The sequence below is a fragment of the Orbicella faveolata genome, unplaced genomic scaffold, assembly GCF_042242905.1.
Source record: "Orbicella faveolata isolate gen_17 unplaced genomic scaffold, um_ofav_v1 contig_3, whole genome shotgun sequence".
Taxonomy (NCBI): Eukaryota; Metazoa; Cnidaria; class Anthozoa; order Scleractinia; family Merulinidae; genus Orbicella; species Orbicella faveolata.
Genome location: NW_028301558.1, coordinates 12792290 through 12817145, shown reverse-complemented (window position 1 = coordinate 12817145; position 24856 = coordinate 12792290). Strand labels below are relative to the sequence as shown.

At 41.1% G+C, this 24856-nt stretch overlaps 1 pseudogene across 1 annotated transcript; it reads left to right on the top strand.

Annotated features, from left to right (window-relative positions):
• The first annotated feature begins 3069 nt into the window (after positions 1-3069).
• LOC110060180 (polycystin family receptor for egg jelly-like) lies at positions 3070-23710 on the top strand (annotated as a pseudogene). The gene is made up of 16 exons (XR_016209595.1): positions 3070-3649; positions 5997-6671; positions 8887-11667; positions 11880-12189; positions 12850-13450; positions 13590-13820; positions 14280-14405; positions 14656-14871; positions 15239-15484; positions 15844-16455; positions 16996-17232; positions 17708-18051; positions 18311-19302; positions 19998-20275; positions 20690-20852; positions 21501-23710. The product of XR_016209595.1 is annotated as a polycystin family receptor for egg jelly-like (transcript).
• Positions 23711-24856: the final 1146 nt, after the last annotated feature.

Sequence of the window (24856 nt, the reverse complement as noted above, 5' to 3'; positions counted from 1 at the left end):
TAAATACGTCTATTCTACTTTTTGGTTTTGTACGTACTTTAGTAAGCTTTATTTTTTAAAAGGTGTCCTTAAACTTGAAAGGTAACATTTTGCACCACAAAAAAATACTTAACAAGGCGTGGCAGAGACCCCTTAGGTAAGCGAACGAAAAGTATATATTGAAATATATTAACGCATATGCTTTATCTATGGAAGAAAACGTTGTTCTCGATTTACCAACTAGGTGGGCGACACGCAGGTGCTGATTGTGTTTAGGTCCTCTAATTTGCGTTTCAATGGTCCAAAAACTGGTACAAGAATGTACTGAAAAAGTTCCAAAGCCAAAACATGACATTTGAATTCCTTCCCCACACTGAGACCTCAAAAATGCCATTGTACCATGCCAAAAAGACCAGTTTTGATTGAAATGTTTTCATCTGCGGTTCAACAATGGGTGTTACCACAAGTATTGCCCAGTATATAACACCTGTAATGTACGGAAAACATCCACATTATTTTTCAGACGATACAATGTACGAGCAGCCTGACCGCTTATTGAAAATTACTTCTTTTTTAACCCTCAACATGTAACTCGTTGTATCCGTAAAAAGATGGGAAGGGTTTGCCATAAACGCTTAGTCCTGCAAATGCTTGAAGCGTTTGTTTTGCAGGTATTTATCTGACTTGAATTCTCCTCCTTGTACAACACAATTTTATCAAAACCTTCAATTTTTAAAACATGAAATGTTTGTCACAGGTCTGCTTGCATCTTTTGAAGCCAGGTGAAGTAGTTTCCCAAGGAAATCAAGGTAACGGTGTAAAAATGCACGAGAAGTTTAGATTGTTTATTGCTGATTATATTGCAATTGTAGATGAATTCCTTTTTTGATTGCTATTTGCGAAGAAAGGCATATGATTCACCTGTAGCTGTAGGGTATACATAGCTAAAAACTGATCAGATGTCATCTGCAAAGGAGACCGAAGGCGAAAATAAAAGTGATGTAAGGGCTATGCTTTGAGATCCAGCGGTGACGTCTTTCATTTACATTTTTACGTGTTTAATTTAGACGCTATTTCCGTCTCTTAGCGGAAAGATGCGTTCGAGATTCCTCAACTCTATCATCAGCCTGTGTCCTAATTTAGAGATTTACTTTGCATTTACACAATTAAAGGCATACACGCAAAGGAAATGTGTCTCTTAAATTACATCGACTACAATGAAGTTCTAAAACAACTAATTATTTTTTACAGAAGCCCAACATCGACATCACACGCCATGGTGTCGCATTGAATGACTTGTTTAGGCTATAAGAAGAGAAACAATTTAACTATTTTCAACTTAATTTAAGTGTTTTTGTTACTACGGAACCTCACGAAATGTTAGATTCAACTGATCGTCGTGCTTCTTTGCAATTGTTAATCATGTTTATCATTCGACACCAAACTGTGCTATTCATTGCTGAAAGTAGAGCAATCTACCCCATACATCATTGTTTTTCTCGCCACCCCAGCAGCGATTAAGACTTTTCTAGAAGCTTCCTGTGGAAAATTGCCAAAATAAGCATTCGACGATATTTTTGTGTAGGTTTTGAAGTATCGAAACGTTTCGCAATGTTCTCTCAGACAATTTCTGTTTCACATTGAAAAATATAGCTGGTATTCAAGTTTAAGAAGGCGGTTTCCATTGTTTGATTTCGTCGAGATTCTTTTAGAAAGAAATTGCTTCAAGCCGAAGTAGCAAGACTTAAATCCACAAAAGAAAAAAAGATTTGCGTTGCTCTCAGTGTTATGGAAAAACTTTCTATTTTCTTTGAGCTCAGTTGCTGACAAAGGCATTTGAAAGGCATTGCAGTTTCTCTCATTGAATGTGGGATATTTGACGTATTACTTGACTTAAGAAACATAACCTAGCACTTCGTAATCACAGTCCAAAGTAGTAGCTATGAGATAAGAAAGATCTGTAAATCATAAGTAGTAGTTTATAGATAAGTGGCTCAGACACATTTGTAGTTAACGTTATTATAAAAATATCCTTTGTTATCTAGGTATGTTTTTTCGGTCAAACCACACCTAATGTAGTTCGACAGAAGGATTCGGCTAAAGCATTTACATCCTGGTTGCCACGTAATTCAGACCACGTGATGATTCATTTGACGAGATATAACTGTGCAATTTGCCACACACAACTGATTGCAAGGGTACTCCCAAAAAAGTTGGGTAGGGGTGTGTGGCCTGTTGAAGACCTAAATGTAATAACTGACCTTAAATGTAATAAACTCCTAAATGTAATAACATTTGGCCTTAAATGTAATAAACTCCAAAGTGTGACAACATTTGGACTTAAATGAAACAACGTTACACAAACGTCATCATTGACGTAACCACCTCGTTGTTTAGTAAAATAATCACGTGACACTACACACAATCCCTGTAAGCGGGAATCCTTATTCCAGCCTTTAAATTCCTTCTCATACAAACAAATTTCGATAGGTTGGTAATAGCGTGACGTTTTTGTTTCTAAATCTACTTGTTAACCAATATAGTTCCGCAGAAAATATTTTCAAGACGCCAGCGATTTATCAGTCCGTTCTTGAATCACAACCTGATCAGTCCAAACAACAATTCCAGACAAAACTATCACAGTGGTACCGGATGCCGTGATGACAACGTCACCAGGACGCGACGCAAGGTGCATTTGAAATAGCTGTTGTCGTTTCATGGTTTAAATGCCTTTTATATCTCGATTTGGCTCTCTTGTGAGGCCACACACAGCGAGTCTGGATAGTTCGATCCTTCAATCTGTCTCCTTTTTTTATATATGTAACTGTGTCTGGAAAAAAAGGTCTCAGAGTCCGCTATTTTGGTCGTTTACAATTTTCCCAGTAGGATGATGTGAATCTGCTTTTTCTTTAAAAGTATCAATTGTATTATTCCCCATGGGGTAATATTTCGCAAATGACGAAGCATTTCCAAACTGTAGGTTTGAAAAACTGTTTAACAAAGAATTCCTGCTTTAATGATTGCGTTTGATTAACATAATTGGACACTGCATCCAATGAGTTTGCTTCCTGGAGCAACTATACAAATCATATGTCACAAGATGGGACCTATGGGGATCAGCTAACACTGTATGCGGCCGCGAACTTATATAACATTGACGTTCAAATAGTATCTTCCCTGGGAGCTGGTGGGCAACATGTGTTCAGCCCGTCAGCAAGTATTGCAACGGCCACTGTGTACCTTGGACATTTTGCAGAAAATCAAGGGGAACATTTTGTGGCCTTGGAACCAGTTATGAGCGACCACGACAATGGTGAGGAGGTACTAGAAGACATCACGGAGGAATATGCGAGTAGAACTGAAGGAAACATTGACATGGGTGATACGGTTAATGATGATGACTGTGATGAAGAAATTGAACAACAAGAGGGTGCGGATGACTTGGGAGATGTTGTGGTTGAAGTTGAGGAAAGTGATCAGCCAAACGAGACAGCCTTGCAGATAATTGAGGGTGGAGAGGAACAAATAGCGCTTCAGTTTGTTCCTGATGAGGATGTTGGCTCATTGGCGTCTGCATCCAATAGAGATTGTTGCATCGAAAACCTGCCCAATGAACTTTTAGAAAAAATCTTCCAAATGGTATTGATATCATCGGCCGCTCTATTTGCCGGTAACGCGTGCCATTCATACCAATCGTTATGTGGAGCTCAGTACACGGTTTAGGGCGGTGACGCAAAGGCTAACTCGAATGTTGCCGAGGGTTTATATCTCCGGCGGAGTGCAATCTTTTGTTATAAGTGTCCGTAGCCTTATCAAGAAATATGATACCTCAAGCGGTCTGATCATGGAATTAAAAAGCATCATTTCCGATCCAAAATGGGCCAATGCCTGGTTGGAGATTAGGAAAGACGGATACGATTGGTGTGTCATCAAAAGAATTTTTTGGAAAAAAAAGTAACTCATGGTGACCTTTCGATGAAGCAAAAAAACCGGCTAAAAAAACAAGCTTCAATGAAAAGAAGTCAACAGAACTGTTAATGTTTAAACACTGATGTTGTATCGTTACAAACTTTTTACTTTTTTTGTTAGTGTTAGTTGTGTCTAGAGAAAAGTAACAAATACTGACTTTTTGACAAAGCTGAAGAGGAAAAGAGACAAAAGAGTAACCATTCACTGCAAAGAAATGGACAGAACTGTTAATGTTTAAATGTTGATGTTGTTTCAATACATAATTTGTTTAAAAAATTACCTCCGTTGATGCATGTTAGCTGTTATAAATTTTATATCCTTGATAGCCTTGAGTTCAAAATTAATAAACTAAAATTAATAAAGTCATATATAATTACAATAAGAACTTTGTCCAGTTGAGACCCAGGATATCTCATCATTCGAAAATGAAACCATAAAATATCACTCCAATGCTTGATAGATTTAGCCAAGCCTAAAAGTAGTGCTTCCCGTTTTATTTTTAATTTAAATCTGAACTTAGAGTCCATAGACAGATTAAAAATAGGACTTGAGCCCGCGATCCAGTGGGGAACAATTACCTAATCAGCGGTCAAAATAAAAGAATACGTAAGCCCGTGAAATAGTCATGTGATACTGGTCAGCGAATACCTTTTTGACAACTGTCAGTTGGCCATAACATGGATGCCCAATATCAAATAGGATATAAGCTGACGATAATCTTAACGTTGACATATTTCTGGAGTATGGCCGCCAAGTTCCGCTCTGTAGCCCTTAGATTCGGGCCGCTGCAGAGCTCCGCTATAACTGAGTGCAATGACGTCATCAGTCAGGTGACAAACCCGAAAACACATGTTACTCGTTGCGATAAAAGAACCCTTTTAATGAGATGACAGATGGTGCAACAGATCACGTGGTTTATGCAATAACAGTGAGTTGATTAATGACGCCTTTGATGACGTCAATGATGACGTGATTATAAACCATCTCATTTAAGTCCAAATGTTGTCACACTTAGGTGTTATTACATTTAAGGCCAAATGTTATTACATTTAGGAGTTTATTACATTTAAGGCCAAATGTTATTACATTTAGGAGTTTATTACATTTAAGGTCAGTTATTACATTTAGGTCTTCAACATGGCCCACTTCCCAAAACCCTTACCCTATTTATGACCAAAATCTGCGATTTTTGCTACCCCATTTATGATCTGGCCAAAAACTCGATACCCTATTTATGACCTTTGTAGCTGGCACAGTTGCCCTAAACATAAGTTTTGAAGGGCTATCGTTGACATTCCTATTGATAATGATGAAAAAGTAGCTTCTTGTCTGAAACATACTCAATTCAAGACTAGAGTGCTAAAGCCATGACCTATTTAAGACCAAAATGGCCAAAATCGATACCCTATTTATGACCAAAAACGGCTGAAAAACCCTACCCTTTGGGGCCGCACATACCTATATAGCCCATATAAGGGAGTACCCCCCCCCCGGGGGGGTATGTGCAAACAGAACAATTGCAACTGCCCAAATGATTTGAATTAAGCGGCACCAAAGAGGTAAACAAATTAGCCGAATCCGTCTATTCCTGTACCGGCGACTAAAAACGCCGGTGCCGGCTGCGAGGAATAAGAGCTTGCAGTCATAGAATAAGTTCAGAAGACCTTTGAAGACCTTTCGTCATTTTGTCAGTTTGCAAACATGGATAGAAATACAGCGACGGCATTATTTACGGAAAAGAAATGAAGGATAAAAGCTTCATTGCAAGGCGCCGAATTTTGTATAATTTTTTAGATTGAAACCTTGAAACATCGGGAAAAAAATGTTATGCATGTATCGCGAGACGTTATACGGCCACACCTTAAATGTTAATTCCATATACTTTTAAGTGAAGACGTTTAGGGCCAGAAAACAAAAGTGTCCATTTGGTAAGTGTTCACTTATTAAGGGAGGTCAGAAATGTAATGCTTGTATGTGGCTGGGACTACGACCAAATGCTCACTTACAAGAGGTGTCCTATTAATACTTTGATTTTTCGTCATTTTCAGTCCTTGAATACTGTAACTTGTCAGCAAAAGCTGCCGTCCTCTTGCCATTCAACGAACACTACAGAGACCAAGAAGCTCTTCAGGGAAAATTGACAGTTCACTTGTCGAACACTGACTTCGCACCTGGTATCCGTGGGGAGCCAGGTGGAGCCATCGAATTGGAGGGACACCAACACTCGTACGTCGAGATTGAGGCAGACGAGAAAATCAATTTTGACCAGTCGATGACCATTTTGTGCCACATCTACCCCTTGTTAAGCCAAACCGGTCCGATTGTCCATTACAAAGCCGACGATGTCGAACAAGGTGGGGTAATGATCTGGATGCAAGGAGATATAGGTGGTAAAGCTCAGCTCATGGCGCGGTTCAAACCAATAAATGTGGCTCTCCCCTCTCGGATGAAAGCTACTGTCCTTAATATTGGGCAGTGGAATTTTATTGGCGCTTCTTACGATCACGTGACAGGATGGGCCTATTTATATCATGATGGTGTGGAAGTCCAGGCAATGTACCTTGGCAAAAATAAGCATTTGGCGACTCAGTATGAGATTAGGATTGGAGCTGTGACAATCTCCACTCTTAGCAAGTACAAGGGTAGATTTGCGTGTCTACAGTTGTATTCTAAAGCGCTTCAACTACACGAAATTGGTGCGGCATCGGACGCTTGTGTCCCAGGTCTGTAGAGCACTGCTGTCTGCTTTCATTATTTATGATCGAGATCGATTGAAAGGACTCGTTTTACTGCTCATTTTCCTTTACTAGCGAGAGACACATCTGAGATATTCCAGCGGAAAATTCCGCCGGAAAATAAGTTACATTTATATTGCGCAGGTTACATGAATATATGATCACCTGCGCATTACAAAACTGAGCTATAAAGCAATTAAAAACTAGAAAGTACAATAATGTAAAATGAGCTAAAACCTACGATAAAACTAGATAAAATAATATAGATAGATGAATAGATATAGATACTGAGGAAGTACCAACTTCTATTTTGGCATGCAACGTGAAGTGAACTGATAATTAATAATCACAACAACGAACGCTTTTGAGAGACCCTGTTAGGGGTAAATTCCGACAAGCGACATGGCCTTGAAACGTCGACATGAGAGCTATGAATTGGCGACGAACGACAGACTACTCCAGCGAAATAGAGAAAGCGACACCAGTGGCAAGATAGACCGACAACGAATTTCGGAACTGAGAATGCACTGATCGTTTTAAACGTTTGAGTCGAAGTGAAGACGCATTTCCAGAGTTTTAAATGTGTTTTCTTCTCTCACGCGCGATGTCGACGGGTCGTGAAACACAGGCTTCCTCATATATGCTAAAACGTCCATGTCGAATAAATCGAGTCCGCCATTGCCGAGTATTTTTTCTCACTCTCAGCTGAGTGAGCAGGGTTCTAAAACGCCTAAAAACACGCTTAAGGAAAAAGGAAAGATATCTTCGACCGTCTGCTTCATATTTTTACTGGTGGGTCACCAGTAAAAGATTATGAAGCTGTGTTATCAGCAAATGGCATTATGGAAGGAAAAGAGAGACAGGGGAAAGCTGCCAAGGTCTTCTCGTCTTCAGCAGAAGATAAGGGTTACGCCAAATTCAAAGGAAGGTTATAGATAGGAGAGATTATCTGATTGAGGCCGTTGAGATTCTGAGTTAAACAATGGTTGTTAAACATAAACTTGGAAAAATAGTCATAGGTTCGATTGTACTTTAGGTCCAAATACTGACTGGAAAATGGCTGAAAATAGCAATTCCAAGCGTCTAGATTTCAAAATTTCCCGGGGGGGAAACATGCCCCTACATCCCCTAGGAGCTTAGCAACTTCAGCGCTCGAAAGCATGCCCCCAATATGCCCCCCCCCCCCCCCCCCCCCCAGCATGCCCTCAGCCCCTTAGGAAATTTTGAAAATTTGAAGTAGCTAAGAAGTATTTTCCTTCATTCTGAGTCGAAATGTGATGCTTTAAAAGTAGCCATCAAGCAATCATTAAATCCACTGACCGGAGAAATGCTGGTTCTGCAAAAGAATTCCTAGTGCTGAAAAGTGTTCAAAGCAAGTGCAAGGCATACAAGTAGTAAATTATATCCAAAGAGAAACTTAATCATATATGTACTTGACTAAAACAGCTAGGAACCTTCAATGCGTGAGAAATAATAGTTTCAGCGTGAGAGCGCAAGATTGAATTCGTTTGCGTGAGCCTCATGCTCAATGCATGAGACTAGAGCACTGTGTCGGTTTTTTTTAATAAACAAAGGTATTATGTGTTAAGGTATTATGTGTTATACGTGTAGCTTCGTTTTAATCAAACAAGGTCAAATTTCCCGACACAACTCCTCTGAGACGAAATTCCGACAGGCGACATAGGAATCTTTCGAAATGCCGACATGGCTGGCGGCGAATTTCAGACAGGGGACATGGGTAACCCCCCTAACAGGGCCTCTTTTGAATATTTGCAGCCAAAAGGCAAATAGTATATAGTTTTTCTTTCAAAGGCAACGCAGGCGCGATCGTGTTACACTGGCGGCTACTCAACGATGAGAGAATTAATCAGAATCGTAGATTTATTGGCAAAGTAACTTGATAAGTGGCTACTAAACCAAGTTAGTGTTTAGAAGTCGGCGTAACACTCAGTCATGATGACACTAGAAGTGTCTACTTAAGATTCTCTGGCATCTAACCTTGAACTTTTACCAGTTGAGCAACGGAAGATTTATTTCGGGCGTGTTTGTCCAAATCCCGACAAGCGCCTCACTTCAGCTTCGTGTTCTGCCTCATTTTTAGAAACTTTGAGTTTATTTTAATCTCTTCGATCTACCTAGATATAACTTCTAGCATTGCCTTGCAAGGGCAACTAATTTGATATAAATTTTGTTTGACTTTCAGTGGTTCCTTTGCGATTCCTTTCTCTTAACCTGACAACACCAGCACACGTGGTCGAAGTAAATGAGACTATGTTGACTGTGAAGACAAGCAGGAACAATAACGCCACAAAACCTACTTTCCGCTTCAACTGGGGCGATGGCGAGGTAATTCAGGAGACTTTCTCAGACACAGTTCAACACATGTATCGCCTCATCGGAACCTACACGTTGCATGTCCAAGCTTGGAGCCTGTGCAACACGAGTTCGCTATATGACAATGCCACCGTTTCAGTCCCTACACCGGTTCAGATCTTGAAAAATGTATCTCTGCAAAGCGAGTCAACAGTTTTCGGAGAGATCACTCAGTTTTATTTGTTTGTTGGTCAAGGATCACTTTTCAAATGCTTTTGGTTGCTAGGTGACCATGTAAATATTACTACGTCAGGCAACGATTCGCAAACGATCGTTTTGAACCACACTTACTCAGCCCCTGCAAATTACACAGCCCATGTCACCTGCGCAAACAGACGAAGTCAAGTAACCGTCAATACAACCGTTCCTGTTCAAAATATGATCACTGGCCTCAGGATTTACCCAATACCTCCCATATTGTTCGGAACAGAATTCAAGATAAGATGGGGGATACAAAATGGTACAGGTGTTACGTACCAAGCACATTTCTCTGACGTCCATTTGCAAGTTGAAACACAGCTACACAAAGGGTCATATGGAGAGGCTTGGTTAACACAGCTGCAATACAAAACTCCCGGAGAATTCTTCGTGCGCGTCGCCGCTTCAAACGCAGTTACCAAATGGATCTCTGCAATGGCGAAATGCAATATTCTTCGGGCCGTTTCTCCTTTTAAACCAGATGTTCGACATCAAGCCAGGGATATAGAAATTAATGAAACAATAATGATCTGGTTCACCGATGCCAACTCCGGTTTAGAAACTAATGCTTCCTATCTCGTGATGTACGGAGATAACAGTGAAGTGGTAGCTACCCGTGAAACGTTTGTTAATTACTCATATGGTCTGCACGGTCTTTACACAGTTAATATCACAGCTATCAACGACGTATCCAGCTTTAATACTAGCATTAATGTCAAGGTCCACAAGCCAGTCTTGAAACTAAAAGGGGCTAGGATTTCTCCCCTCGTGACAAAGCTGCATGAAAATGCTACCATCACAATAGTTTTTCTCAGGGGATCAGATTTTGTTTGTCACTGGGAGTTTGGAGATGGACAAGAGTTGAGACAAAGCGTGGATGAGGAGCTGATATATTTCAAAGATTTAGATGTTAGCGTCGAAACCTTCTCCAATGTAAGCATATCTGCAAGACACGTTTTCAAGCGAGTGGGTGTGTATCAAGTCACTGGGATGTGTCAAAATCGCTTGAGCAATGTGACAGCTGTGAGTCTTGTCACGGTGCAAGAAGAAATCAAACTCTTCCAAGTTCCACCTGTTGGTCCAGTTGTTTTTGGGAAAACGTTTTCTGTCCATTGGAGTATAGCAAGTGGTACAAATGTAACTTTTAAAGCGTATTTTAATCAGCACGACCTCAGTATTGAAAATCAAGATTTGCACGTAAACTATTTGTCCTGGATAACGCCAGCCATCTACAAGCAACCTGGTATATACAACATCACTATAACCGCCGAAAATCTTGTCACTCCCTTATTGCGTCACTCACAGCTGGTCTCCATAGAGATCCCAGTATCTGACGTTCATGTCAATATGAGCTATTTCGAGGGAGGTATTTTGCATGCAGGTCATGGCATGAATATGAATATCTTTCCAGAAGGAGTTCCTGTTGTTCTTGAAGCCACCACTTACAATGGTTCTAGCTTAAAGTACACCTGGTCGATAAGCGGCACTGTGGAACAGTTTGGACATAAAAGGATCGAGCACACATTTAATACGCCCGGAATATACACAGCGACAATTCGAGTTGGAAATCAGTTGAGTCAAGCGGTTTCTACTGTGGTTATTGCTGTTCAAAAACCTGCATCTTTCCTGAACGGCGATCTTGAATGTTCCTCGCCGAAGGTTAGGAATGAAACTGTTACCATTCGAGCAACTATCGAAATTTTTGGAACAAACTCGAGCCTTCTTATTGAAGTGGACAACAGCACCAGTTATTGGTACGGACCACATAAAAATAGCCTTATATCAAGAAGGCATGGCATGGTTACGAACTATAGAGGAGAGTTGAAGAGAACTTCAATTTTACATCACGTCTATCAAAATGAAGGAGTTTATAACATTACAGTGAGCGTGGGAAATGACGTCTCCATATCATCTGTTAATTGTGTGGTTGAGATTCTTTCAAGACCTTGTAAGAAACCTGAAATTATATTAAAGGGCGTTGGCGCCTCTCCTGCTGCTGCGAGATCCTTTTTCACGGTTGACGTCGTCGAGATTGAGGCTAACATCGAAATATTCTGTCCTGAATCGAGAGAATCCGCATATGAATGGAACATCTTTCAATACAATCCAGAAACTGGACTCTTTTCGCAGTTTGGCGATGTTGTTTCTTACGGCGAAGCTTCTATGCAAGAATTGCGTCTAACAAGGAGAGCACTGCCATTAGGAGTGTTTAGATTGAATTTGTCCGTCACACTGGTTGGAGAGGACTTGCAGGATTTCTTTGCTTTTGCTGAGGGATATATCCAAATAGTCCAGTCCGACTTGGTTGCCAAAATAAGTGGCGGAAGTGAGATAAAAAGACGTTTTGGTTCCGTATTATCTGTAGATGGCCTGGATTCGTACGACCCAGACGTTGGCCCCGGAAATTATTCAGGTATTTGTGATTCTTGACATTATCACAAAAGCTTCGTTTCAATTTATTTTCCTGTTGAAGCTAACTTGCATTGTTAGTTGGTCGTTTCCACTATTCGTTTTACACTGAACTAAGCCAAAAACGAGAAACAGAGTCGATATCAAAATACAACAATCACCAATTCAGCACATGCATATAACAGCCGGTTCAGCATGCTTTGTCTTTCTCAACAGGGATGAGTTTTGCCTGGCTTTGTAGAAATACCTTTGAAAGCTTTCCAGAACCGGCGGAAGGTTTCATCAATGGCACTGTAGATGTCTTATCTGAATTTTCCTCTGGATTCTCTACCAGTTCTGGTAAAGGCTGCTATCGAGATGGGCAGTTCCTTCTTTCCAGCGCAACCAAGTTTGAACTGACAACAAGTCGCATGGCACCAGACGAAACATACGAGATTGTGCTAATGGTACGGAAGGATAACAGAACCAGCTTCACAACTCAGTTACTCGAGTTAGACACTGATGACATTCTAAACCTCACCATACGGTAAGAATACTGAGGTCTACTACAAGCTACAACGTATTCGGGTGTTTAAATTGCCAAGTATGAGTCATTCTAGACAATTATTTATTTCATCTATCTGCCTTTCGTGTCCCTTAAGTGTCATTTAGCCTCCGCAATTACCCAAACGTGGCCGCCAGTAAATACAAGCTACAAAAGTAAAGTTACATGGAGTGTAGTCAATAAATGACAGCGTAATCTCCAAGATTACCAGTGATTGCTGGGGTTTTCGAAACTGTCATAACTTTGGGCGAGTTGAAATTCACCTCTGGGTTTTATAGATCCAGAGCAAGTTCCTGCTACGATGATTGTTACAACACTACACTCTAAACAAAAACTTAGGGTTAGGGTTAGCTAACTCTAATCCTTAGCGTAATGTCATTTCCTTACTGATAGTTAGCACAATCGCTCCCCTGACAATTTAAACTGAGTTTCTTTGAAAACTTCAAAAATCATTTGCCCGGAATTGTTCGTCTTCGTCTTCGTCTGTGTCTTTAATGCTCATGTTAATTTTCATCTCCCAAGCCGTTATCTGTCTCTACGACCATATCAGTTGCTTAAAGTGAAGAGCCTATAATGAAGAAAAATCTATAAAACTGCAAAATCTCATCTGATATCGATGATATCGCTTTTCTCTTTTTGAAGGTGTGTTGTGAACTGTGAACACAAAGTCAATCCTTCGGATAAGCTATCCATATCATCGGAGTGTCCTGACAGGGCCTGTGCAAACACGATACTTTATTCTTGGTCCCTGTTCTTCCTGCAAACCCAAAGAGGCAAAAACCCAACTTGGCAACTCGATAATGCGACAATGGACACTCCAGACATCTCTTCATTTGTTAGCTTTCCGAACATTGTCATAAAGAAAGATATTTTGCACGGAAACAAAGTCTATAAACTTGTTGTCGTGGGATTTCTGCCGAATGGTATCTATGGACGAGCTTCTTACACATTCCAAGTGAATGCCCCTCCTACAGGTGGGGCATGCTATGCCAAACCACGTGTAGGCCACGTGCTGACCACTCGTTACAAGGTCTGGTGTACCGGGTGGCATGATCCTGATGCTCCTCTTAAGTACGAGATTATTCACGTTCAAGGGACACTAGAATCACCGCTGTATTACGGAGGAGACGCTGATGCTACGATTTCACTTCCTCTGGGCGAAGGGCAGAATTACACAATCAATATTACAGTTCGTGTCTCTGACAGATTAGGTGCAGCAGCGCTTGTTAAACTTCAAGTGCAGGTAAGTATCGAGGTCCAGCACTCATCTTTGTGTTGAACAAGATGGTTCTGAATTTTTCGTCTGTACATCGGCGTGGCCATCCAATTAAATAACGTTGCTGAGCCCCACTTTCATTTGGTTATTTCTCCCTTTGTTTCAGTCCCTTCCTCCAATCCTTAAAGGCGTTGAACTGATGAATCACTTGTTTAGTATGACAACTGGAGACAACAGTCCCTTGAAGACGTTACAGAAATCAGGAAAGAATCAGGATGTAGCACGCATGGCTGGAAGCATCTGTTCTGTTTTGAACCAGCAAGCAAAATTAACAAATGGACAGAAGGTTTGATCAAAATATTGCAATAGATATGCAGTCAATGGGAGACGCCGTAATGTGATCATTAGTGCACTGGACTCCAGAACCAAAGGTCTGGGTTCAAGCACTGGCTGAGGTCATTGCGCTGCATTTTTGGGCAAGACACTTTACTCTCTGTCTCTCTCCTTCCAAATGCAGTGTATAAATGGAAGTCAGTGAAGTCAGTGGTAACCCTGTAATGTGCTAGCATTCCATCCAGGAGGGAGTAGAAACCCTCACAGTCGCTGAATGTTGCAAAAACCAAATATATCCTCCGGCGACTTGAGACACTTTGCCCAACGCAGCCTTGAGAATGTCGATATATGGAACATGCCTGAAACCTCATGTAAGCTGAATTACACTGCCCCAACTGGCTTGAATAGCTATATTAATTTTATTAGTCTAAAATGTAGAAAGTCTGGTTTTGGTCTTCTAAAAGCTTGGTTGTGGATCAATACACATTGTTCTTCCTTTAATTTTGTTTCTACCAATACACAGGTGCGGGATTCTCTGACAATGGCGTTAAGTAATCAAAGGACCACTTCAGTAAAGGCCGTACAACTTGTGTCAGGGTCGCTCTATCAAGTAACTCAGGTTGCGAATGAAGTATCTCTGGAAGCGCAGGTAAATAACAATCTAAATTCCATATAATTGCGAGAATACGTAAGTTGTGTCCATGCAAATCTATAAAGGAGTATACGCTACGTGATTCCTTCCTTTAAGCGGGAATCTCTCAGAAGGAATCAGAGCGATGAAAAGTTAAGGTATACACCACTCCACTAAGTGACCACCATCAGGATCAGATCTTGCAATAAGAGTTTTGAGTTTCCTTAAGTAAACTTCTACCACATGAGCAACCTTTATCGTTTTCCAGGAAGCAGGTACCTTGGCCCTGTCCAGCATGGCTGCTGTACTTGACCGTGAATCGCAGGAGACTGACTCCGATTCAGCGGATGCAGCTGCTGCTAATGTTTGCGGAACAATTGGAAATTTACTTGGCCCCGCTTCTGACAATGCAGCTATCAATCAGCCTAACAGCACGAACATGACATCATCACAGATTATTGAACAAGAAACTAAGCGACAGAGAGTGAGTGAGCGAGTGTTTCTCGAAAATGAATTCACATTTATAGACGTTATATCATCAAGATATAATTTTATTTATTAAGCTCAGTGGAAATTGATAGAAATCAGTCTAAGGTGGGATACAACAGAACAGTCCTTAACAGTTCATCTTGTGTGATCGTCCGGGTGAGGGTAGGTCTGAAAAGAACTGTTGGTGGTGACTGACGTTTCCACAACCTGAGCGGAAGTCATTTTCATAGCCAAGTGAATAGTGTTAGTCAGTCGATGGTGTTATAAGTCTGGTCCCTTGAAAGTGATTGAAAGATCTTAATTTCGGTATGAAGTAAACTTGTTAACATACCTTATAAATCTATGGTTCATTTATGTTTCAGGGTAAGCTGTTGGTGAAAAAGTTATTCAGTGTCTTAAATTTCCTGGCAGCATCGGTGCTTAGGAGAAAGATTCCATTTGAAGATTCCACGGAGATCTCCACTCCACATCTTGCCATGAGCCTAAAGAGTGCCACGCCCTTTAATGCTGGAGGGAAAGTGAGCGTGGGATACGCAAATTTTGATTTGCCAAGTGGAAACAATATGTTCCGTCAAGCAAAACCAGGATTGACATCAGTCAATCAAAAGGTACACTTTGGGTGTGAGCTTAGTAAGTGAAGATTATTACTCAATGACGATAACCAAAGATGGCACGGATAAAAATCAGTTATAACATGGACAAAAATGAAATTCTTTGAAATAATTACTCTATTTTACTCGTGTATTGGTGTACAGAAATGAGCAGAATTGTCCGTCTGTACACAATGCAAGGTGAGTTAATAATTACTGTCGCTAGCGAGTAGCTATTGTTATCCAGACCCTCTGTTGTAAGCGCACCCTCAGACGAATGTAAACCAACCACCCACAAATATCCAACAGAGCAGTGGGGCAATAAATTCACGTTATTGCTGCAGAAAGTCCAACGTTTGCATCTTCCCTATTCACAGGTGTTTTCGATGCCGAGAAATTACTACAATTACGACGAAACCTCTAAAGGCGTCAACAGCCCTGTTGTGAGTTTATCGTACGAAGACAAGGAAAAAGAAGAAGCAATTCCAGTTTCGAACCTCGAGACCTACATTGAATATTCCTTACCGGGGCCAGATATCCTGCCAGAATCGCATAAATACAGTCTAAACGTCACTGAAAACACTTGGGCGTATCACAAGCTTGTCATTTCCTCCAAAGATGAAGCGGTTAACATCGAGGTTACACCATTCAAGTGCAGTCACAAACTCCACCTCTACGTGCGAGAGAACAGACATCCCACTAAAGATAAATTTACCTGGAAAAAGATTATCTCGGAGCCCTCTAGCGGAGATCGACCGAGCTTAAACTACACAACGTGCTTTGAAAAACACTCCGCTTACACTCTTTTCATATCAAATACAAAATTGCGAGAATCCACTTACTTTATTGGAATATGGTACGCAAATGGGAAACAGGACACAAGAAATTCCAACGAGACCGACGTGATGAGGTACTCAATTAGAGTGTTGAAATCAAAATGCCTGTACTGGAATGAAAGAAAGGAGTCATGGATGGGGGACGGCTGCATCGTGAGTTTCTTTCATAGCTTTTCGCTTCTTTCACTTTCCACTCAGTTCATCGCCAATGCACTAGGCGAACACAGATTTACTAAACCAACTCTGACGAACATGCGAAGGACGATGTTTTTGCAACATTGCTATTTAGGTTTCCGTTGAAAATCTTTTTATGATCTCTTTAAAGACCTTTTGTCCCGGAATTTTCACAACACCAGACCAGAGCAAACATACGAAAGATCTCGTACGGATAGTTAGTATAGGGTTTTTTTTAGCATCAGTATAGGTAAGAGATTATGATCCTAATCTCTTGCTATAAGGCATTTAAGCTGGTTCTAGCGTGGAATATAGATTCACACCAACAGCGAGTGGAGCTTACGAAACAATTCATGCAGTCATTTAGTACAAGTGTGTTCTTTTTGGCCTCGTTATAAGTCATTTTAGCTAGTTGACAAACTGCTCTATTGGCGGATCTCTAACGATTATGTTGTTATACCCACTTCATGATGTCTCTTTTTTGTTGTTCTTTCTAAAACCACTAAACTTCATTCGTAGGTTGGACCATTAACCAGTCCAAAGCGAATCCACTGCATGACAAATCATCTTACATCCTTTGGATCAGGAATGTTTGTGGCGCCAAATCCAATCGACTTCAGCAAAGCGTTGCTAGGCTTTGCGACAGCTTTTCAAAGTGGCAACGTGGTAGTGATGTTCACCATCTTAACTCTATTAATATTATACACATTACTGGCCGTATGGACTTGGAGAACCGACAAGAGAGACGCCATGCAGGTTAGAAAGTAGACGGCTACTGCTAGGTTTACCTCCGTATTTTAATGATTTGATGTAGTGCCCTCCTTTCAGTAAGCATCCCTTGCCAAAGAAACTGGTTTCTGTTGGAGTTACCCAGTTCTTGGGTGGATCCTCTTAAAATTAAACGCTTGTTGAGTAAACATTTTCAGGAAGGATGTAAGGCATCTTGCGCTGTCCAAGTTAGCAAAATTTGCGTCGAAGGATTAGATTTTTCCAGACCCTCCAGCGAATTCCAAAACCAAAAGTGATCTAAAGTACTTTGAGAGGGAATAGGGAATTAGGCCTGTATGGGGGATTAATTATCCCTCCCTTCATCCGATCTTGATTCAGGCAAGTGAAAACTGTGTGAAGGTAAAGAAAAACTTAACAAGATCGAGAAAGTCTCGATCAAGTTCTTCGTGGCGACGGGGATTTATTGCTAATTTTTACTGTTCTCTTGTTGCTTACCTTCTAGATCGGCGCTACCATCCTTCCAGCCAACCGACCTAACAGCAATTACTTGTACGAGATCTACTTTGTGACAGGAAGTCGGAACGGGTCCGGAACAACTGCGCATGTCGGCTGTGAGATCTTTGGTGAGAGTGAGAATAGTGGCCCATGCTACTTGCTTGACTCCACTCGACCGCTGTTCAGAAGAGGGGATTTGAACGTTTTCATAATTTCTTTGCCAAAAAGCCTTGGAGTCATTCGTGGAGTAAGGATTTGGCATGATAACAGCGGCAAAAGTCCATCCTGGTTTTTGAACAGAACCATGCTAAGAGATTCTCAGACCGGAGAAAAATGGATTTTCCTTGCTGGTAGGAATGAACGCAGACCATTTTCCTGTTGCTGTTTTGTGTATTGCTTTGAGTATATTCCGGTAAAATGTCCCGAATTATTCCTATTCCCAGACTCGCTCCCAAGAATGCTATTTTACCATTACACAAGAGTCCTTTTGCATGGAACGTAGACGAAACACGACGGAGTGTCATTTTGACTGGTTTTTACTCTACATTTTTAGCGTAATAAATGTGTTGAAATCTCCGCCTTGTACAATACTGAATTATTTATTTACCTTTCCTGCAGGCCGTTGGCTCGATGTAGCAGAGGAAGATGGCAAAGTGGATATATTTTTTCGTCCTGCAACTGAAAGTGACATGATTTCCTTCAAGAAATTGTTTAACACAAAAATTCGTAAGGAGATTTGCGACAATCATCTGTGGTTCTCAGTGGCGTACCGTCCTGCAAGAAGTCCATTTACACGGCTCCAAAGACTTTCCTGCTGTCTCTCTCTGCTGTTCTCGTTCATGGTCGCAACTGCTATGTTTTACGGTTCAGGCCCTCAACCAGGAGATACGTCTGGCTCTGTCCAGATGGGTCCCATCAAGATTAACATGCGCATGCTTATAATTGGGATAGAGAGTGCATTGGTGGTAGTTCCTGTTAACATCTTGATAGTTGCCTTGTTCAGAAACTCCAAAGCAAAAGAAAGGAGGGCTGGGAAGAAACAAGGCTGTAATGGCCATGCAACGTCTCAAACGTCAGAACAAAATGAAGAGATTGACTCTATCAATGGTGGTACAAAAGGTTTAGAACAAAGCAAGGATTGGGAGACAAATCTTAATGATATCCATTGTAACATCGATAGTGAAGAAGACGTTGAAAATGGCCAAGAGGAAAACAGTACAAACCTTAAAGGAAGGGAACCAACTGTTAAAAGCGAGAGCCCAGAGGATGAAGCTTTAATGGAAACACAAAACCCAAGCTTTTTAGCAAGAATTGGCGCTAAGTTTCAACGATCAGAAGGCCCATGCTTTCCATACTGGTGCGTGTACGTAGGCTGGGTATTGTGCATCCTGACTACATTATTGTCTGCGGTGTTTACGCTATTTTACAGCATGATGTGGGGCAGAGAGCAGTCGAACATATGGCTCACGACAATGGCCATCTCGTTTGTCCATGACACTCTCATCAGTCAGCCATCTAAAGTTCTCATTGTGTCTTTAATCTTTGCAATATACAGCAAGTCGTCTGATGAAGACAATCTTGAAGAATTGTCAGCTGCAACAGGTTTGCACACTTTTTTGTTTTTTTGGGAGTTTGTTGTACTGGAAAATATCACGAGGACTGTGAAGAGTACCAATGAGTGCTGATGAATAACGTACAAAGTTTTAGAAGAGAGATACAATTTCGGCTGTTTCTCACATAACCTGGGAATGCCTGCGATTCCATGGCCCGGAGATTGCCCAAGCTATATTTCAGATGGTGATCCCAAAACTGTTTACTGCGAGTATGTTGCAGGGACGCTAAACACACTAACAGTAACGACCGGACCAATTGGTGTTTTCTGGGCGGTGTCTCATGCGGGGGGCGGTGGCGACATCGCAAACATTCGAGAGCCATATGAAGCCTGGTCTTAGGCGGTGCTTTTAAAAAGTATGAGATATCAAATTAATTACAGTTTTTCTCAAGACTTTTGAATCAAAAGCAAACCGGATAAAAGCTTTATCGTCATGAAAAATGTGAAGAGCACTGTATCCGAGGACATGGCGTTCACATGCATGACCCTTTAAAATCTGGACATTTTTTTATAGAAGAGGTCTATTTACTTTATAGTTTAAGTTTGTTTACTCTTTGGTAAAATGCATGTTCACTGCACCAGTAGCAGCAGCATCGCAAGACGAAAACCCATAAATGTGTTTGTTTTGTACTTGTGCTTGTCTTGTATACGTATTGACTATGGTTTACGAACATTTGTTGTCTAGACGACGCCAACGAGGTGGAACAAGATTTGACGAATGACGAACTCTCCCAGTACGATCCCCCCAGTAAGAAAATCTTGAAAATCTTGCGGATTCGAGAGATTAGGAGACGTCAGACCATCAAACTCTTCACAGATCTGTCCGTGTACGTGATTCTGTTGGCAATGGTGATGATTTTAAGTTTCCAGTACAGGAACCCAGCTTCGTACAAGATGATAAACACCTTGCGGCGCGTGTTTGTAGATCCAATCCAGAACAGTACTCGTGTTCGCTTTGACCAGGTACGCGTTCTACACTTATAGGACAAAAAACCGAAAGTATTAACCAAGATGTTAATGCATCCGATTCCATGTAACCAGCCTGGTTGTTGTTTTTTATATAGTGTTTGTGGACAGGACAATTTACTTACCTAGTACCTTTACTTAATTATAGCACAAACTTTCTCTTACCTCGGGTTCCCAAACTCGTCTACAATCTCCAACCACGTAGACATAGCTAAAAGTGTATCAAGCTGCCGCTTCCAATTCAGTACCTTGCAACTGTGTCATACGCGAGCCGTCATTCCGATCTCAGCGGGATTGGAATCTCCGACCTCTAGATCAGAGTAGGGTAATCTTCCACAGTTCCAGCTTCCAAAATCTAGTGTTTCGTGGTACAACCTCATACTCTTTTACGATGGGTCTATTTATTAACAGGTGAACACCGTCAGTTCCATTTGGGACTGGACGAGACGAACCTTGCTACCAGGCCTGCACCCTAGGCCACTGTACGATGGTCTCCAAAGTGAACCGTACATTGCCGACAGAATGTCACTGCAGTTGGGTGTGGCTAGGTTACGGCAAGTTCGTGTTCAGAAAGGTAAAATTCCCTTTTGGTGTATCAGAACGTCAACGGGTAGCCATACGTATTGCTTTAGTGTCAGTCAAGTTGGTTCTACTTAGCAATATACATCCATAAGAATTACTTGCTATAAACCATTCGGTCAAACTGAAAAAGTTGAAACCTTTTTTGTTAAAAAGAAGCGACGAAGTTTCCACGCTTCCTTATCGTCATTATCCAGTCAAAATAAATAATAATAGCACGGGCAAAGAAAATAAAAATAAACTGTTTGCACGAAGGAGTCACATAATGTTTTTAAGTTTGGCACGAATTGAACCTTTTTGAGTCTTAAACTGAGGCTTCAATTTTCTAATGAAGTGAAATAGCAAATACGAGAGACCGTGTTTTACCATATGTCCAAAGGCCGAGAAGAGAGTTCAAAATACAACGCGCAGCGGAGTATTTATGACGAACTTCGAGGTGTTTCGAAATGTGGTTAAATATTGAGTGATGGGCTCCTGTGAGCGTTTGATATATCTTCTCATTTAAATAATTGCAACGTAGAATTAAAATTTGATGCAGAGTTCTAAATTGAGTTTAATGAAACGAATTTGATCTGGAATTCAAAATATGGAAAAACCTATACATAATCAGACATTGCATTACTTCTCTGATTACCTTATTTAGGAACCTGCGAAGTCAACACTTGGTTCAAAGACATTTTTAGTGAATGCAATGGATTCTACTCAATGAGCAAAGACGACACGAAGTTTTATGCTCCACGATGGGAAAATGCAACAGAAAAACCAGAAAATACAGACAAGGGGAATATCTTTTCATTCTCGTCTAGGAAATCAGATCACGTACATTCGCCTTGGGAGCACATTAGCAACTTTGGGGCCTATCATGTGCTGCCAGTCATTGGGAAATTTTCAACCTACAGTGGAGGTGGTTATGTCATGAATCTGAACAGGAGTGTGGATGTAGATCAGCAACAAAATTTATTCTGGTTAGACAGTCGCAGCAGGGCGGTTCACGCCGAGTTTGTCGCCTATAACCCCACTATCAATATGGTTGCGGCTGTGACGATTACATTTGAGCTTCCACCATTGGGTGGCGTCTTCAAAAGTTTCGAGGCCTTCACCGTGAGCATGTATGGTTCTTTGAGGAAACACCCTGCTGTTAGAATAACTGGCGAAGTTATCGCTGCCATTGTGCTCGTCTTCATGATATATCGTGTCGTTCTTACCATATTTCACGACAAGTGCCGATACTTCAAAGATCCTGCTAAAGTTTTGGACCTCATTTTTGTGTTCTCTGGCGTTGTAATCGTGTTCTTGAAAGTTCTTAAAGAGGGCTTCAAAAAGCTAGCAACTGATCAGTTTAATGAAAACCCAAAGCAGTTCCTCGACTTTTACCAGTGTGGGTTCTACGACGAGTTAACCGACTACGCTTTTGCTTTCCTCAATTTCATAGCCATTGTGAGGTTTTCGGTTTTCTTAAAGTTTCTCGGCTGTTTGGAGCACATCCTGACCACCATCGCGGGATGCTTTTATGACCTGCTTGGGTGTCTGTTGGTGTTCGTCTGTCTAATGATGGCATTCACGTCACTGTTCTCAATTGCTTTCAGTGGCGACAGCGACAATTTCAAAGACTTCTCCAGTTCACTGCAGACCTCAATTTCATACATGGCTCGAATGGTTAGAACCAAAGAGGTTGTAACCTCACATACAGTTGTACGAGCAGTGGCTTTATTTTCGTGTTGTGTGACTCTGATCTTCTTTTACTTAACTATGGTTCGGTCGGTATTCATTGTAGGGTATAGAAAAACGTTGATTGAAGATCGTGGGCGACAAAAAGAGAAATCCTTTGAATCTGGAATTTTTGAGATATTTATGGATAAGTTTCTTGAGATAGCGGGAATGGAGAGGGAGAAGGAGCAAGTTGTGGAGGAAGAAGATCCCGTTGAAGTTAGGTTAAGGTCTCAGAAGAACTACATCGATAAAAGTCAGTTCCGCCGCCTTCGACATCTCGTCAACGAGGTTTACACCGATGACTTTGTTGACGATGTAAGGCTCTTCGAAGTTATGCATCTGAACAAGAAATCTCAAAATTCTACGAGCAAAGGTATCGACGTCGAAGAAGAGAATGCCAATTTGACAAATAGACTGAAATTCAATGGAAGTGATGAAAACAGCTTTGAAAAGGTGCACGATGACGGTAGAAGGGGTAAGACGCTTGTAAGATTAGATCTTCGCGGTCACGAAGTCGAACAGCCCACAAAAAACAATATGCAGAACAAGACCTCCAAGACGCCAAATGAAGCTGACAAATTGAATTTACTTGAGACCTTAGTCCAAGAGAAAATGAGATCTTTGCAAAGAAAACAGGAAGAGTCGTCACTTCGTGAAGAGTCTGAATCTGTGGAACGCGAAATTCAGATGCTTGCCAGATTAAAACAGAGAATCGATGCTACAAAAAGGAACAAAACACCAGTATTGTTGCCCGCCGAGGAAACCACTGACGGAAAAGATGATAGCAACTGTTAACGTCAAATGGCGTTGTTATTGTGACCTTCCATACAGATTACCTATTTTCCTTGTCGCCTCCTTAATTTTGAATATTGCAGGTTATTTCAAAAGACCTCGCTCACGCGCTATGGTCCAGTGACACAAGCACTCGAGCATGGAGTTAGCCCGGTTGCAAAATGTTCAACATCGAAGATGTTGGCTTTTATTTCACAGTACTATGAACACTACACAAGAAACGACAACTTCATCTGTCCTAAGCAATAAACGGCACGCAATGCATGCAGAAGCGATGACATTTAACTGCCATTACTAAACTTCTGTCTAGAAAATTGGAAAATAAACAAACAAATGGATGCTTAAACGTAACTAGAAGACAATGGATAAAATACAACAATCAATCCAGTTCCGATACCTACGTTTAATAACTGGAAATCTAACCAACACTTCGTCGATGCTACAAGCCGCCGAAAAACGATTTCACTCTATCCCGAACATCAAGATGGCGGTTTGCAAGGAAACGGGTTTAGTTCCCTGTTCTCCTCGCTTCGATTTCAGGATAAATCGAGCGCGACATGAGCGCGACATCAGTTATCCAAAGGAAGGTCGTATGCTAGCATTATGCGATGACGTTATAAGTCATCGCTTAAAAATGGAAATTCCAGATGAAAAACTCACATGTGGAGCTGATGCTTACCAGGTGTCCCTAGCTGATACATTATTGCACGAGAAAAAGAGGCACTGACGGTCAATTTAGGTGAAGGGAACAAATTTCCTGTATTATTAAAAAAGCTGTACAATACAAAGCACTTGTTGATAGTTGTCAGAGATCCCGAAAATGCTGTAATTGGTCGGCTGGATTGTTGTTATGAGGAAACAAAAACAGAAAATTAAACAAGTTCCACTTTGTCGTCCAAACATCTCTACGGCTTACATTTTTTCGAGCGAAAGTCGCGAAGGATATCAATGAAATACGGAGAAACGATCAATGTCATCAATGAAAAAGTCGTTGCAGCGAGTAATCACCTGACCTTTCCCGCGCTTGCAACCCAGTTCCATGTTTTCGCTTCAAGCTCCGATTGATTGAACATACTGTTGCGGCCATTTCACATTGACCGCGGAGAATCCGACATTCGATTAAGCTTTCCCTCCTGATTAAACTAGACCTTAGGAGACGTCAACATGCTGTTTCATGAACAATACTCTTCAAAGCTTACCAAAATTCTTTCTTTTCTTCCTCCTCTCCGCCTCAATATTGAACTCTCGAACACTTTGCACCAAAACATTCTAACTCAATTTTGGGAGGAGGAGCCTAAAAACGATAATATACGACATTCACCGAGCCTGAAAAGTCAAGTTTTCGAAAGGCTAGCGCTCCAACTGTATTTGTCTACGGTTGTAGACCCTTGTTCTCGGTAAAATTAACGTTACCTATTCAACAAATTAAAATTAACAACATGGGATAAAACTTCATAGCACCTCTTGAAAGTCTATTTAATGCTGCCTAGAAAAATA